This window comes from Ambystoma mexicanum, chromosome 4q, assembly GCF_040938575.1.
Source record: "Ambystoma mexicanum isolate Mex_15411 chromosome 4q, UKY_AmexF1_1, whole genome shotgun sequence".
Classification (NCBI taxonomy): domain Eukaryota; kingdom Metazoa; phylum Chordata; class Amphibia; order Caudata; family Ambystomatidae; genus Ambystoma; species Ambystoma mexicanum.
In genome coordinates, this window is record NC_090928.1 from 113,393,172 (window position 1) to 113,407,961 (window position 14,790).

The following is a 14,790-nucleotide window of genomic DNA, read 5'->3' on the forward strand; positions in this document are numbered from 1 at the left end:
AAGCAGAACATAGAAAAGAAACATTTGCTTCTGGGATTCCTCACCCCCAATGATTGAGTGTTTCCTTCACATTAAGGAACCACTACTAGCTAAAACAATGCAGGTAAACATATGCTCTAGCTGCCAGGTTTTAACTTGTTCTGGACTGCTGTCTCATAATCTGAAATGCTCTGCATGATACTACATTTGCACAAGCTCACACTGGCCTCTAAGGCAATAAAGCAAAGCCTGAAGTGCAGGCCCAGCATACTTGTGTGGGACAGTTTATTTGGTCAAAGTGGGCCCGTTTTTAGCCAAAGATGGGCAGTTTGATGAGTTACTTCATTTCACAGCTAGTAGCTTTGACCAGTGTAAGTGTAATTGAGCAAATATTCTTTAAAATGCACAATTTCCAACACATTTTACCCAAAAAACTGTCCCTTGGGTATTACTCATAGAGCAAGTCGCAAAAAAAGGAATTAAAAGGGGCCAACAGCCATTTCCGGCAGTGGGCCACTTTTTGATTGGTGCTGAGTCAATGTTACTGCCCAGTCCGACCCTGCTCTTGGATTTAGAAGACATCATCAGTTACCACCAGAATCAGTGTAACCTGTTTGTGCCACAGGTATCTCTCACTGACAGATTCACTCCAAGGCCTCAGCCTCCTTGCACCAAAGGTCCAGACCCCACGAACACGGAGACCGCCATCAATCATGATAAGGCCGCTGGTAAAGGCTGAGGCCTGTCTGTGCCTGCCCGGGCATGTATGGCGTCTTGGGGAAAACCTCTTCACCCTCCATCACTCCTATGTGCATTAGTAGGCTCCCTGAACCTCTCAGCCATCACTGCCTCAATGCTGTGTTAGCCATCGGACTGTAAGGTAAGGAGATCAACACCATTATGATTGTCTTGCACGTTCCTTGCAAATACTATGTTCGCCTTCCCCCAACTCGCTACTACGTTCGTGGCACTGAAGCAAACTGCCACAAATCCTGTCCCATGTCTACCTCTACACTAACCGCCTGCTCCCTGCCACTGCACATGGATTAATGCTGATGGACTTCTGCTGCAGGGAGGGGTACAGGTCTGCCTACGCCAGCCACCAGCACCAACTACCTGCTTACTCCTACCTGGTTGCATCCCCCGCTACCAGAGGCTGGTGCCTACTCTGTAACTCATGCACTCTTGATCTACACCATTTCTATTTTCCCTGTTTCTCTCGGACATGAACTACTACAAAATCTCCTACCATCATGACTATTCTAGCCCTCGACACGAGTGGCCGCCCAGGTGCAGAGTACCAGTTCTCATACTTCACTGCATGTGTAATTAAAAACTGACCTTGCAACCTGGAGAACCATACCTCGATGTAACCAATGTATCCCCTACGGGGTGAGGCTCTTATGTTCTGCAGCCCATTGATGTGACACTGTACCCACACCGTACCTAAGAGGGTGCAGCAAGTGGGTTATGTCCCTACATTTTTGTATCTGTCTTGACCCACATTTTGTGTGGTATATATATTTGATCGGTATGACGTCCTTTCATCATGGGATGTTTTTTCGTGGGGGGTTTTACCACGATTTTTTAAATGAAAACAACTCATCTAATTTTTAGGGGGGATTGACAAATATATATTTGGGGTGTGGGTGTTTGAGAATAGCAAAGAAATTAAAGGGGATGGGGGTTAGGGGGGATCCCCGTCCAAAAATAAAAAAAAATGTAATTCAAATATTTTGTTTTCGTTAAAAAATCAGCTGTAAAAACCCACGCGAAAAAACATCCCGCGATGAAATGACATGGAACCATTTGATCTTGCCCATACTGGATCTGACCTGCAACTGAGTACTGTGCTTATAGCCTAACTTCTCGGTAACATGCCAGATTCACTTGCAAACTAGTGTTGTACTTGTAACCAAACTTGCCTGTAATTTACTAATTTTGACCTGTAGCCTAGTGTAACTTGTACTTGATGTAGGCTCCCCGTACCATGAGGCACGGCTTTGCCAGACGATGCACCTACCCTAAATTGTGTCTTTTACTTATCGTCATACCTGATCCTTTACCATGAGGTGCAGCTATGCAAAATTATGACCTCAAGAAATGCTTGCATGCTGTAACCTTTATGCGTGGCCCCGCACTTTGTTGAATGTTCTCTTTGCACTTACTGTAACTAGCCCCTAGATGCCAGAGGTTTTTGTGCAATGATATAAATGTAAAATTAATTAATTAATAATTGCTGGAAATATAACGTCCCTCTGTGCCCCTTGCTGCTGGAGAGCCCTTTAGTGCGACATGAAACAAATTCTGCTGCCAGACAGACAGGAAACACAGACGGGGTCATTTTCTAAGTCCTCATAATTTGCATGGAGGGACCCACCTATGTATGTACTTAAGTGCAAACAGGTTCCGTCCATGTACATTTTGTCAATTGCATTGTGAAGTGCAAAAGGGTGGTGTAAACTGCAGACAAAAACCCCTTCACGTCTCCCTTTTGCACTTGGCAGCGCAAATTAAGTAAATGCTGCCTACCATTTATGCATGTCAGGCGGAGTTAACAATGGACTATGGAATATGTCTGGTTTTTGCTATTATAAAAAGCCAGCAGACTCCATAGGAATCCACAGCATGTACACTGGCATGAAAATATCATGATGGCGTAAATGCTGGATTAGTTCTATGGCTGAGAGCAAGGTGGAAGACACACCATAAATTACACTTTGACTAGGTGAAATAAAAATGTTCAGGGAGTAGGTATCTGTCATTCCTGGTTAGATTTCAGTTAGTGCAGAATGTGACGAGGAAAACACAGGCAAGGGAAACAATGGCTGGGCAAAGTCCACAGAGCAATGCATATCCATATAAAATCAACGCTCCGGGTATTGGTTACAGTACATTCTGCATCCGGGGGGTTCCAATTCCATCCCGACCGGGCCTTTATATAGACTGCCGTTATGACAACTTCTGGCCATGGTAGCTCTGTTTACAGGCACAACATGGACACATCGTTTTAGGTTTTCCTTTATACTCGAATGCAGATGACCCTAACTCATTCCTCTTTGAGAGATTGTTCCCATCTTAATGAAACATTATACCTTAAAGATTGTGACCCCATAAGCATCTGCCTGGCGTGCCCCGGTCAATTAGCCAGAGGATGAGTCAGTGGTGGACTGGTCTATAGGGAACTCTGGAGATATCCCAGTAGGCCTCTGCACCCTGCTCCTCTTTTGTATGGTAATATTTATTTTATTGCCAAATGTTGTCATAGGAAGAAAAGGGCTGGGTTTGTGAAAATGTCTAATATTTGGGGGTCGCTAGGGGACGCTACTGCGAACCCTGAGGTCTCCCTTGCTATCCCTGTGGTCTCCCTTGCTACCTCTAAAAAATATACATATATATATATATATATTTTTTTTTTTTTTTATGTAAGCACCTGGACTGTGTCCAGTGCCATGTGGCTCGTTGTTTCTGGAGTGGCTGGCTTTCTTGTTCAGGCCTCTTAAAAAACACAGGGGTTGCACTAGTGTAACACTTTCAGCAGCGACCCTAAATAAGAAAGATAGGAGTAACACATTTGTCTTTCTGGAATTCTATACAATAATTGTTAGACTCAGTAAAGGTTTATTTCAGGCACACTTCAGGGGGTGAGTCACTGATTTAGTCTATTCTTAAACACCTCAACTCAGCCTTTCATCCTTCTGAGGTCGATAAATGAGTACCAACACAGGTTGGGTGATATTGTATGTATATTTGTTCTATATAAAGCACTTAAGTATAGGTGCTTTATAATAACACACCATTATCATTTGACCTTAGATGTCTGTCTTCTTGCATTCAGAGTAATTTGGTAATATGGGACTATACACACCGATATTAACGATACATATGGTGATCCATTCTTGTATGAAATGTATATCACATAGTGAAATCGTAACTATATTTTTCGTTGTGTACATAGGAACAATGCTAGGTGATTCCCCTTCCTGTTTTGTCAAGGTGCGAAAGGTCATGTTCCTTGGCTTCCCGTGATGTCACTTCCGGACTGTGTCAAATGACATCACTGCCAGTGATGTCATTAGAGGTCAAGGGTTGTGTGATGTCACTTCCGCTACCCCTGGCATTTTGGTGAAATGACGTCCCTGTATTCAGGGCCTCTTTTGGTTCACAGTCCACCCCCTAGATGGTGTCATACATGTTCACTAGCAACCCAATAGCACGTTTTAATAGCCGCATTATTGACATTCAGTCAAACACCATAATGCAACTAGGAAAGCACCAACACATAATACATGTCAGAAATATTGTAGCCATTGGCAGGCGCCAGCTCCTTCTAGCCGAGGCATTATCCCATCGCCTCTGCACTTCCACGCCAGTTGATTGCAATCGCAGAGCCGCCTATACTCTCTCTGCAGAGAGGCCTGCAGCTGCTGGAAAAAGAAGGCGGTGGGTGCGCTTTTACGACCGCAGGCAGAGACGAAGAACAACGGGCTGCTGGAGCTTGAAAGAACGTGCGCCTTCAGAGCTGAATGTACTTCCCTGCGCCATATCGCGACCCAGCGTGGGGTAAAGAGGTCAAAATCAGTATGGGAGATCAAGCGATGACTGTAGCTCCATTAAAAAGCACCGAAGGCGTGTTGCGTGCGTCCATAGGCAAACGGGAGCATGCCGCTCTTTACTCGCCACGTGTAACCAAGCAAGCATTGATTGTTAAGTGTTCGCCATCTGCAGAGTGAAATAAACATAAAACGTGTCGAAGGGGGCAGGAGCGAGTAGGTTTGAATGCAAAATGTGTGTTTGTTCTGAGCGTTCCATGCGGGAAGTCTGCCGCTTCCAATAAGAACATCTCTCCCTAGATCACAGAAAGGTTTCAAGGCACAGATTGACGTGGCCCTCCCCGCATCCTGTGGGCCAAACTATTATGTGAACAGACTGGTCTCTTTAACCTTCCTTCCCTCACATCCAGACACGTTATTTTTTTCTAAGTGCATAGCACACAGGGACTGGAGAAACAATTCTTGCAATACATAGCGGGGAGATCCCCATTGGACACCCCCACCTCCTTTGGTCAGTAACATAACACAATGAAATGAATACACAGACAACTGTATTAAAGTTCTTTGGAAAAACACATGGTCACAGTTTATTTGGAGCAAGACAACTTGGGACGGTCCCAGCCACATTAAAAACAGTCAGATACGGGTGAACCATGTCACGTGAACCATGTCACAACTTTAGCCACTGGCCAAACTGACAAAAACACTGCTGGTTATTCCAGCTACACTGGCACAGCCAGCAGGAACCAGGGGCACTGACTAGGAAGATTGTTGGCCCAAAGGCCTAAGTAAGGGAGTCAGTGCCCGTCGAGGGATCGGCTCGAGCCCGGCCAATCCCGAGCCACTGCAGCTGCAGCTGCAGCGTGGAATCCCTCATTGGCTAGGACCGCCCCGATACTCCGCCTGTAACAAAAAGAAAAATTAGGAACAAATCATACAACACACTAAACTTATCCTATCATACTTCTACTATGGCCCCTTACTAATTCTACTGATGATGCGAAAGCCTCACCCTGATCCTACATTTTCTATCGGTCTGCACGTATTAATTCCAACTCAAATTCTTACCGACCTTCAACTTGTTTGCCCCATGATTTTAATATCCGGCGTGGGTGGGTGGGGATTAGGACAAGGCGGGAGCTGCTAGAACAAAGAGACTGATGACCGGCAGCTCCCGCCCTTATAAGTGTCCCCGGGGAGACCTGACCGGAAGCCAGGTCCCCGGGGACGCCCCTTCCGCCTTACTGAAGAGGGGGGGGGAAGAGGAGACGCATGACCCGCACCCGGAAAGGGGTGGCCAGAGGGGACAGCCCGCTATGTAGGCTGTCCCTCTAGCGCCCCCTGCGGGGGCCGGTCAGCCTCTTAGCGGGGAGATCCCCATTGGACACCCCCACCTCCTTTGGTCAGTAACATAACACAATGAAATGAATACACAGACAACTGTATTAAAGTTCTTTGGAAAAACACATGGTCACAGTTTATTTGGAGCAAGACAACTTGGGACGGTCCCAGCCACATTAAAAACAGTCAGATACGGGTGAACCATGTCACGTGAACCATGTCACAACTTTAGCCACTGGCCAAACTGACAAAAACACTGCTGGTTATTCCAGCTACACTGGCACAGCCAGCAGGAACCAGGGGCACTGACTAGGAAGATTGTTGGCCCAAAGGCCTAAGTAAGGGAGTCAGTGCCCGTCGAGGGATCGGCTCGAGCCCGGCCAATCCCGAGCCACTGCAGCTGCAGCGTGGAATCCCTCATTGGCTAGGACCGCCCCGATACTCCGCCACGCTTTGATGGTGGCTCACGCTGCCATCAATGCCCCCAAACCTTAGGACCTTGCTTCTCTTTAAAACTTTCCTAAACATAACATTGTTCCCATACTCACCATGGTTTATCTGCAACCAGCCCTCCTTAGCCCACCCAGGTGGTTAATACCAGGAGAACACTGGTTACTACCAGTAGGAAACTGTCCCATATATGCCACTGGCACAAGCCGACAACGCTTCTGGTTACTACCAGGAGAACCTGGTCACTACCAGTAGGACACTGGCACACGTTGACACCGCTTTTGGTTGCACTCAGAATCTTACGACCTCAACTTGGCGGGAGCTGTAGGCAAAGAGACTGATGCCCTGTGGCCCCACCGAAATGGCGTCTCTCCAACCTGTCTTTGCACGATTTTGACCAGAATATTTCTGTGCCTGTTAACTCGTGCGCCACATGGCCAAAGTCACCTGTATTTGTGCGAGCAAACGTCCGCGACCCAACTTGGCCAGCCCGTTGCCCCCCAAATGAATCAGTAACACCCCTGGTGCCCGCCTCTACTGGAATCGCCGGTGAATTGCAGGCAGCAAGGAATGCCACCTAATGCCAGGAGTGCCCAGCCACCTACACTCGGTGCCCTTGAATCCCCAGGTTGTGGCCGGTCGTCCATTTGCCTGGCCCGTCTCTCAGCGTGCGTCACAAGTGAGTGGCCGATCAGCCACACTGCAATTTGGTTTTCCCATCAGTTGCCTCTGGAGGTCCGTTCTGGCGTGATAGGTGCCCTGTAACACTTGCCAGTGGACCAGGACTAATAGACCCTGGTCCCCGGTGGCCCAAGACTACATAATTACTGTTACCATTGCAGGGCAATGTGCCCCAACCGCCCCTGGCACTGTGTACCGGTCTGTTGGTCCAGACCCTTAGATGCACACCTCTGTCGTTTCACTCTCAATTCCCCTGCGCCGTCCTCCGGTCTTACCGTTTGCAATTCACTTGTGGCAGTGTCACCAGCTTGCCCCCTTTACGAGGTCGTAGCGCTGGGTTGCTGGCCGGACATTCAATTTGGCCATTGCCACAACTTTAACTTTTCCTTGTATGTTTCATCCATGCATGACATGCCCCCATCTAAGTCTTACCATAGCCATGTATCTTGAAGAAAATACTATGTATTTATATTCCCATGCTAGGGATCCGAACTGCAGTCCTGCCGGTGCCCGGCCAGCGTCACACATCCTACTGTGCTATCCGGACAGTGGCAACCACAGGCTTACCCAGTACCACAGCTTTCAAGATCCCCGGGTGCCGTGCGTGTTTTGGCCAGACCCAACTTGCACACAAGCGAAAATTTCCAATTCTTCAGGGGAGGTATGCCCCCATCAAGTCTTACCACAGCCTGTAACTTGTGGGAGTGTCCCACCGCTTACCAACCTGTCGGTCTCATTATGCCACGTTCCAGGCCATACTCCTGGGGCCAGACCAAGGTGGTCCTTGACATCACAATCCTTTCTGTTCCCTATGACAATACATAATCACATGCTGTTATTACCACAGTTAATATGCAATTCAGTTTTCCCAAGCTCGCAACGTCGAGGAGAAAGGACCCATCCCCATGACCACTAACATCAGGTTGTTATGGCCAGAGCCACCATATTATGCCTATGCAATAACGCCTGGCGAGTCACCTGTTACAACCAACCAATATTAAATTCTGTGTCTCACCGACCCTGCCCAAAAACATGGCTGGAAAAAACCCCACGTTCTGTGGAAAAAACGCCATATTTCAGAACGCACTGCATGACACTAACATCAGGTTGTTATGGCCAGAGCCACCCTTTTATGCCTATGCAAGAAAGCCTGGCGAGTCACCTGTTAAAAACGACCAATACTAAATTCTATGTCTCACCGACCATACCCCAAAAACATGGCTGGAAAAAAACCCACATTCTGTGGAAAAAACGCCCTATGTCAGAACTGCACTACTCGCCTTTGAATACATACTTTTATAATGCCCCGTTCAATATGCTGTTTTTGGACATTTCCGCTGCCCTGTGTCCGCATGCATGTGGGCGTAAACTCACTTGAGCTGTGCTTAGTTAAAATTGATTATTTCACTTACAACTTATTCTAGAAAAAACACATAAGACAATTGTGCATCACTTCCCTATAAATACCCTCCTTATACTTTAAACAGTAGGCATGGCCATGCCTTTTCCATGAACGTAAAAATTTGACCCACCTAGCAAACTCACCTCGAGCAAACGTGCCAAATCGTAGAACAAAGACAGGGAATACCCCGTAAACCTCGCCTCTTGGCCTCCAGAAATCAGCACCAGATGGGAATATATGGATACATGAGCAGTGAGGGCCCTAAAAACATCCGCTTCCATTTTAATCTCACGGCGATGCCTTAGCGAGTAACTCGCATGCCTCACCTGCTTACGGCCCACTCAAGCCCAGATGCATGAGGCAGTGGCACCTAAAAACCCTATTGCATAGCAGCAGGAGGCCCCAGCCCGTACCGTTAAATTACCCCGCGGATGAAAACAGGCTTAATATAACCATGAACCCCATCACCTAAACATACTGCCCCCCAACAAAGAAACAGAACGCTCCAGCGTCAGGGGCCGCCATACCGCACTGGGACATGTAGTGTGCCAGTAAACTCAACTCCAAACCTGCCGGCCTGGCGCATAAATGCGGCGCATACAAATGCGTAGCTTCAAATTATATACCCCCCAGGAGCAGATATCCATCTTCAGCAACGCTCCTTAGACATTGGCGCGGCGCTGCTTATACCTGATAGCCCTTAACGAATGCTCACCGAGGCGCGGCGGCCAGGCAACTCTGGTACAATGCCAAATATTTAATCCGACACAAACGTACCCGTGGAATTCCTTCCCTACTGGTAGTGGCCAAGCACCACAGATAATGTGACATTTAAGTTCTACCCGACTTGCTGCAGCCAAGCGGCCGCCCGCAACAATGATAGCAAAACGAAATCCAATGCTTTTATAAGACAAAAAACAGGTCCAGACCCAAGTAACACGCTTCATCCCACTAGGAATATGCTAATTCGTTACCTATGTGGCAGCTGCAAGGTGCTGCCTGTGTGGAGGCATAACACACCTGAGGAATCACGAACTGGGGGGGGGGGGGAGATTAGATAAACATTGTCTGCCTCAAGCCACACATCACTCAACGTGTGGTTCTGGGGCCCCTCCAGATGCTTATATGCGGGCAAATGGAATCCCCGGTATGTCCGTGAGCGGGGGAATTCCTGTACCTGACTGCCCAAACCAGCCCCCCTTAACGTGAACCTTGGACCCTCGGTCCATCGGATCCTGAACATGCAAACATTGCCAAAACATGAAATCCCCTAAACGAAGCGCGTGTCTCCAATCCTGACCAGCACATAGCAATATTGAAGTCACAAAGAGTGTAAATACCATTATTTGTCAGAGAAAACACGTTTGAACCTGGCACGGCGGCCGGTGGAAGCATGCAAATATTCCTTGAAATAACATACGCCGATTTGATGAAATCAGTTTAAAAAACCCTTGTATTTCACACTGGCGCGCAGCCGTAAACATGCCCATGAACGGACATTTTAATTCCAACTTGGGTCTCAATAATTCCAAGACCCGGAACTTCCCCCTGAACCGCTGATGCTTGTACAGCGACTAATGCGGCCTTGCAAGGAAGACAGGGAAACAGCAGGGCAAACTTAATCAAGAACTGGGAGGGGAAGTTTGCATCAACACTGTCTGCATCAAGTCACCCATCCCAAAATGTGTGGTGCCCCATTGCGAAACAGTACAAGGAAGTGCAACCAGACGTGCGAGGCCTTGGATAAACTTCTCCTAACTGACGGTGCTACTTGTTCCTACACCTTGGAAGGGTGAAAGGCGGCCCCGGACTTGCCAGGTTACAACTCTGCGACCTATAGATCGCATCAGATCGCATCTGCAAGCGCTCAACCCCGTGAGCTACCTTACCAGCTTGCATCATTATGTAATCTCAGTATACACCCCCACACCTTCTTTCGCCTCGCCCCGAGCCATACGTGCCAGGTCACAGTTTAACTGACAATACACTTGGCGCGGTGGCCAGCGAAACCAAATGCAGCAGCTTGAAATACCCACTGCACGAAATAGTAGCCTGTCCATGAGGTCGCACCCAACAGACATAGCACCCTGCTTCGCAAATTGATAACTCTTGCAACTGAAGTAACCTCGTAATATGCGCCCATGGACTGATGTTGCATTACCAGCAAAAATAGGCCGACAACCCGGTAAATCTGAAGAACGTCTTCACACCTGACAAATTGCATTCCTTACACTAAGGCGGGCTATAATTCTCAATGCGGCACCACGAAAAAGCCTCTTTCAGCCACTTCCAATGAACATTGCCCTAAAGCCAAACATTTCACAAGGTCAATAGTTTCTAGCAAGGAGAAAGGTAAACTTTGCGGGACTTGTGATTCCGAAGCTTGCAACCACCGTTTAGACTGACGCGGCCCCATCCAATATGTAAGCCTTCCCTGCCAATAGCAGTACCTTTGGCGAGGCGGCCAAGAAACGCTACGTGTATCACAGCTCATCCGTTGACTGGGCAGAAAGCCCTGCTACCCACCTTCTGCTTTAATGCCTTAACGCATCTTGCAGCCGTAGCCGACAAAGAAAACAGAACGCTGCAGCCTCGACCATGCTAAATCGGCCACCACAAGCCGCATTGTAACACCGTTATCACCTTCTGTAAAACCCGCGGCAACACGTGCTAGTAAGCGCTATCTTAACAAGGCAGTTCCCTCTAGGTGGCGCGGCGGCCGTACATACAACCTCAAAGCATATCACCTCTAAAACCTTTGATCATATAATGCGTTTGCCGCGACCAACAAAACAGCGCTTGATTATAAATTATGCCAGAGCGAATGACAAAACTAATGTGTGGCAGTTTCCGTTCATGAACAAGCATTTACAACTTAAGCAACCGGAGGTTTCGCCCAGCTAACGCAATCCAAATATCGTGGTAAATAAACCGAGGGCACGTGTAGAAAGACATCCACCAGGCATGAAACCGATCAAACTGTAAATAAGTAACGACATCACAGAACATACATTCAGTATAATGGCGCGGCTGCCATGTCACGTTTGCCCTGCCTTTATAATCCGAAACCTGGGAGGTTAAGATGGCTAGTTCACAACTTGCCTTGAAATGAAAAGTATACCTTGACCCTTTTGAATTTATAAACTAAAGCCGACCCTCAGGATCGAAATACCATCAGGTTTGCAGGTCGCATGCTTTACTGCTGCATTCTGCGGTCACCAGGTAGCGAGATAAAAACTGTCCCTGCTAAGCAAAACCATGCCAGCCATCTGTTCCCAAACGAATGCACAATTATTGATATAACCGTGCGACCCCCGAGAATCGCTGTATCCCACACGCTAACTTTCAACAATCCCATGGCGCGAGGGGCATCCTACCTGCCGCGGCGTGGAGGCCTGTCCCCACCTGTACGCCCGACCTGACTCTGCATGTGCCGCTTCCGCCCTTCGACCTGATAGGGCGCGGCGGCCAAGGCTGACCAGCTGAGTTCGGTCCTGCATCAGCAGGTTCCCCACACTCAGCGCTCAACTCGCTGTGCCACAGGAGCGACTGCTAGTCTGTGCCAAATGCGCAGTTCAGGACTACGTGTTACCAACGGCCACGAGGAATAATTATTTAACATTTTCTGTCTGGCGCTCTGCACGCCGTTCATTGAAAAAGATTACAAGCTGAGTTTGGTCCAGCAGGGATACGAACCATGCAGGTTCTACACAAGCGGCGCTCTAATCGCCGTGCTATGGAGTCAAGCACGCTATTTACATGTAACAGCGTAAAGAAAGATATAATCGCGTTTCACTAAACCAGTCCGGCGTGGCGCGGTGGCCATGTAAAGTCAAACACCACGAAGGTTCCGCACCTTGATTTTCAAGCAAACTACAACGAAGGATAAGGCGCTCAATATTTCCATGTAAACGTGTTTTAAAATCTATACACTCGATTCAATACACCAGTCATGCATGGCGCGGCGGCCGGGTGAGGCAAAACTCCATCGAAGGATGGCGCCATAATTACATGCAAATAACGTATGCAAAGTTATACTCTCGTTATAATAACCTATCCCAGCATGGCGCGGCGGCCAGGTAACCAAAAATTACCTTGAATGATGGCGCACAATAATTGCGCGGCGATGGACACAAAGAATAATGGAGAACACGATATATAAAGGAGTAAAAATACATCCCCTGGAGATAGACAGGGGATTAGAACTCAGGTCCTCGGCACTCCAAGACCAAGCACTTACCACCTGAGCCACTGGAGGCTGCTCTAATGACAAAAACAAATAATCAGCTGTTGTGTGGCGCGGCGGCCATCGGCGGAACATACAGTGAAGACATGGAAAAACATTGCTTGCAACGCGTATTGACTAAGTAAAACGCGACGGCGAAATCTATTCCTTCCTCCCTAAATAGGATCCGCTCAAGCTGACACGGCGGTCGGCGAGCAGACCCGTCCGCCTACCCCCCAACACTTACCAGATTGATTAGGACAAGGCGGGAGCTGCTAGAACAAAGAGACTGATGACCGGCAGCTCCCGCCCTTATAAGTGTCCCCGGGGAGACCTGACCGGAAGCCAGGTCCCCGGGGACGCCCCTTCCGCCTTACTGAAGAGGGGGGGGGGGAGAGGAGAGGCATGACCCGCACCCGGAAAGGGGTGGCCAGAGGGGACAGCCCGCTATGTAGGCTGTCCCTCTAGCGCCCCCTGCGGGGGCCGGTCAGCCTCTGACAGAGCAGCAAATTAATCTAAATTCCACAACCTGCAATAAACTGACCGTGCGTCATAGTGAAGCTCCCCCGCCCTGGAAGCGAGTGGAAATGTAAATTTAGGGGATTGCCACCAGCGGTGTGGGTGATCAAGCAGTAATAGACACAGCCGAATTATGGAATAGTGCGCATCTATCCCGCAAACGCTGCGGCGGCGGTAGCAACACTGCACGAGCCTGCGTGCAGACGTTTTTCTGTGCTCTCTGCGTATTCATGGAATCGTTCACGCAAAGTAACAGTGTACGCAGGTTGCGACCAGAACGCTCCAGACACACCCCCACGTCCAGCCAGAAACAGCAACCTTTGCACGCTCCCCGGATGCAAATACATGCCTGCTTAAAACAGTGCATGGGTCCATCTCGGGGTCCATCTCGGGGTCCCTGTAACTGTTACCGACATCCCAACAACATGCATACGATTTATCTTAACTCGGGTGAAACTCGGAAAATCAGCTTGCGAACCTCCATAAACCGTTCCTGCACCCCGCTACACTGCGTAAGTGCACCCCTAAATTAGATCGGAACCTGGCTGCGTGCACGCATCCCTAAATCCGACACCCGATCTTGCCTCTACGCAGTAAATCCTAAGCGCAAGTGTCTGTACGCCTGCCTTCGGGTGGCAGAGTGTATGAGGGCTTTGCGTGGTCACTTCCCCGCCGAGAGTTTGCACCTTCGGATCCATGAATACGTATCAATCCACGCAAAAGTCTCAGGAGGATAGCTCAGGGGCAACGTGCTTTCCTTGGTAGCAAGACGACGTGGAGCAACACAGGTTCCCCGGATCCGCGCTTAGAAACCTCTGGGTATTAAGCACGTTATAAATAACCAATTAGAATTACAAAAGTGGGTGTGCGATGGACTGCCTGCAGGCTGTCCCTCGTAACGCCCACATTTTCCGTTGTTCTTCCTCATTTTCCATGTTCTACCCCCTAACCTTCCCTCTGTGCAAGCCACACCCATGCTTTGCGTGGTGTCTCGCGCAAGGCACTGGGGCTCTCGCAGTGAAGTGCCGAGCCGGCGCAAAGTACAAAAAAGTGCAGCGCATTCGATTGCACGAATCGACAAACAGGACTTTGCATGCAGTTTGGCACGCAAAGTCCCAATTTTCCACGCAGATCATTCCATGAATCGGGCAGACAGACATTTTGGAGGTGGAGATAATGCAAAAGCAGGGAGAACCTGTGACAAAATGACTTCTGCCTAGCAGGTTTACAAGGGTGAGTAGAGGCCAATGCACTTGCTGAGCCCTCAAGCTGCTACAAAACAAGAGTGATCCAAATCTTAGCCGTAAAACTACACTAGACCTACCCCTGAGGCAAGAACAGAGAATATGCAAAAATAGAAACATGCAGGACTCTGGGTAATGAATCAGGCTTAAAGAGCAAGTAATAACTACAATGTTCTTTAAAAGGACATGTTATTGTGTGCAAAAGGGATTAAAGTGACGTAACCAATTTCTAGGGACCAAAGCTGGACCAAGAGGTCAATTAATACTCAATAACACCATAAGGCAGTTCTTGGCAGTTTAACACCATCGAACCAGGCTTCTTAATTCTGTTCATGCAGTATGATTCAGACTCAAGTGTGTCACTCGTGTTGTTCCAGGTGGGAAGCAGGTGTCAAG

The 14,790-nt window shown here is 48.5% G+C and overlaps 1 protein-coding gene across 1 annotated transcript in view; it reads left to right on the plus strand.

The window, feature by feature from the left end:
* Positions 1 to 14,790, plus strand: part of LOC138467516 (sodium/potassium-transporting ATPase subunit beta-1-interacting protein 2) — a 798,058-nt gene that overhangs the window by 702,740 nt on the left and 80,528 nt on the right. The gene's annotated exons all lie outside the window — the stretch shown is intronic.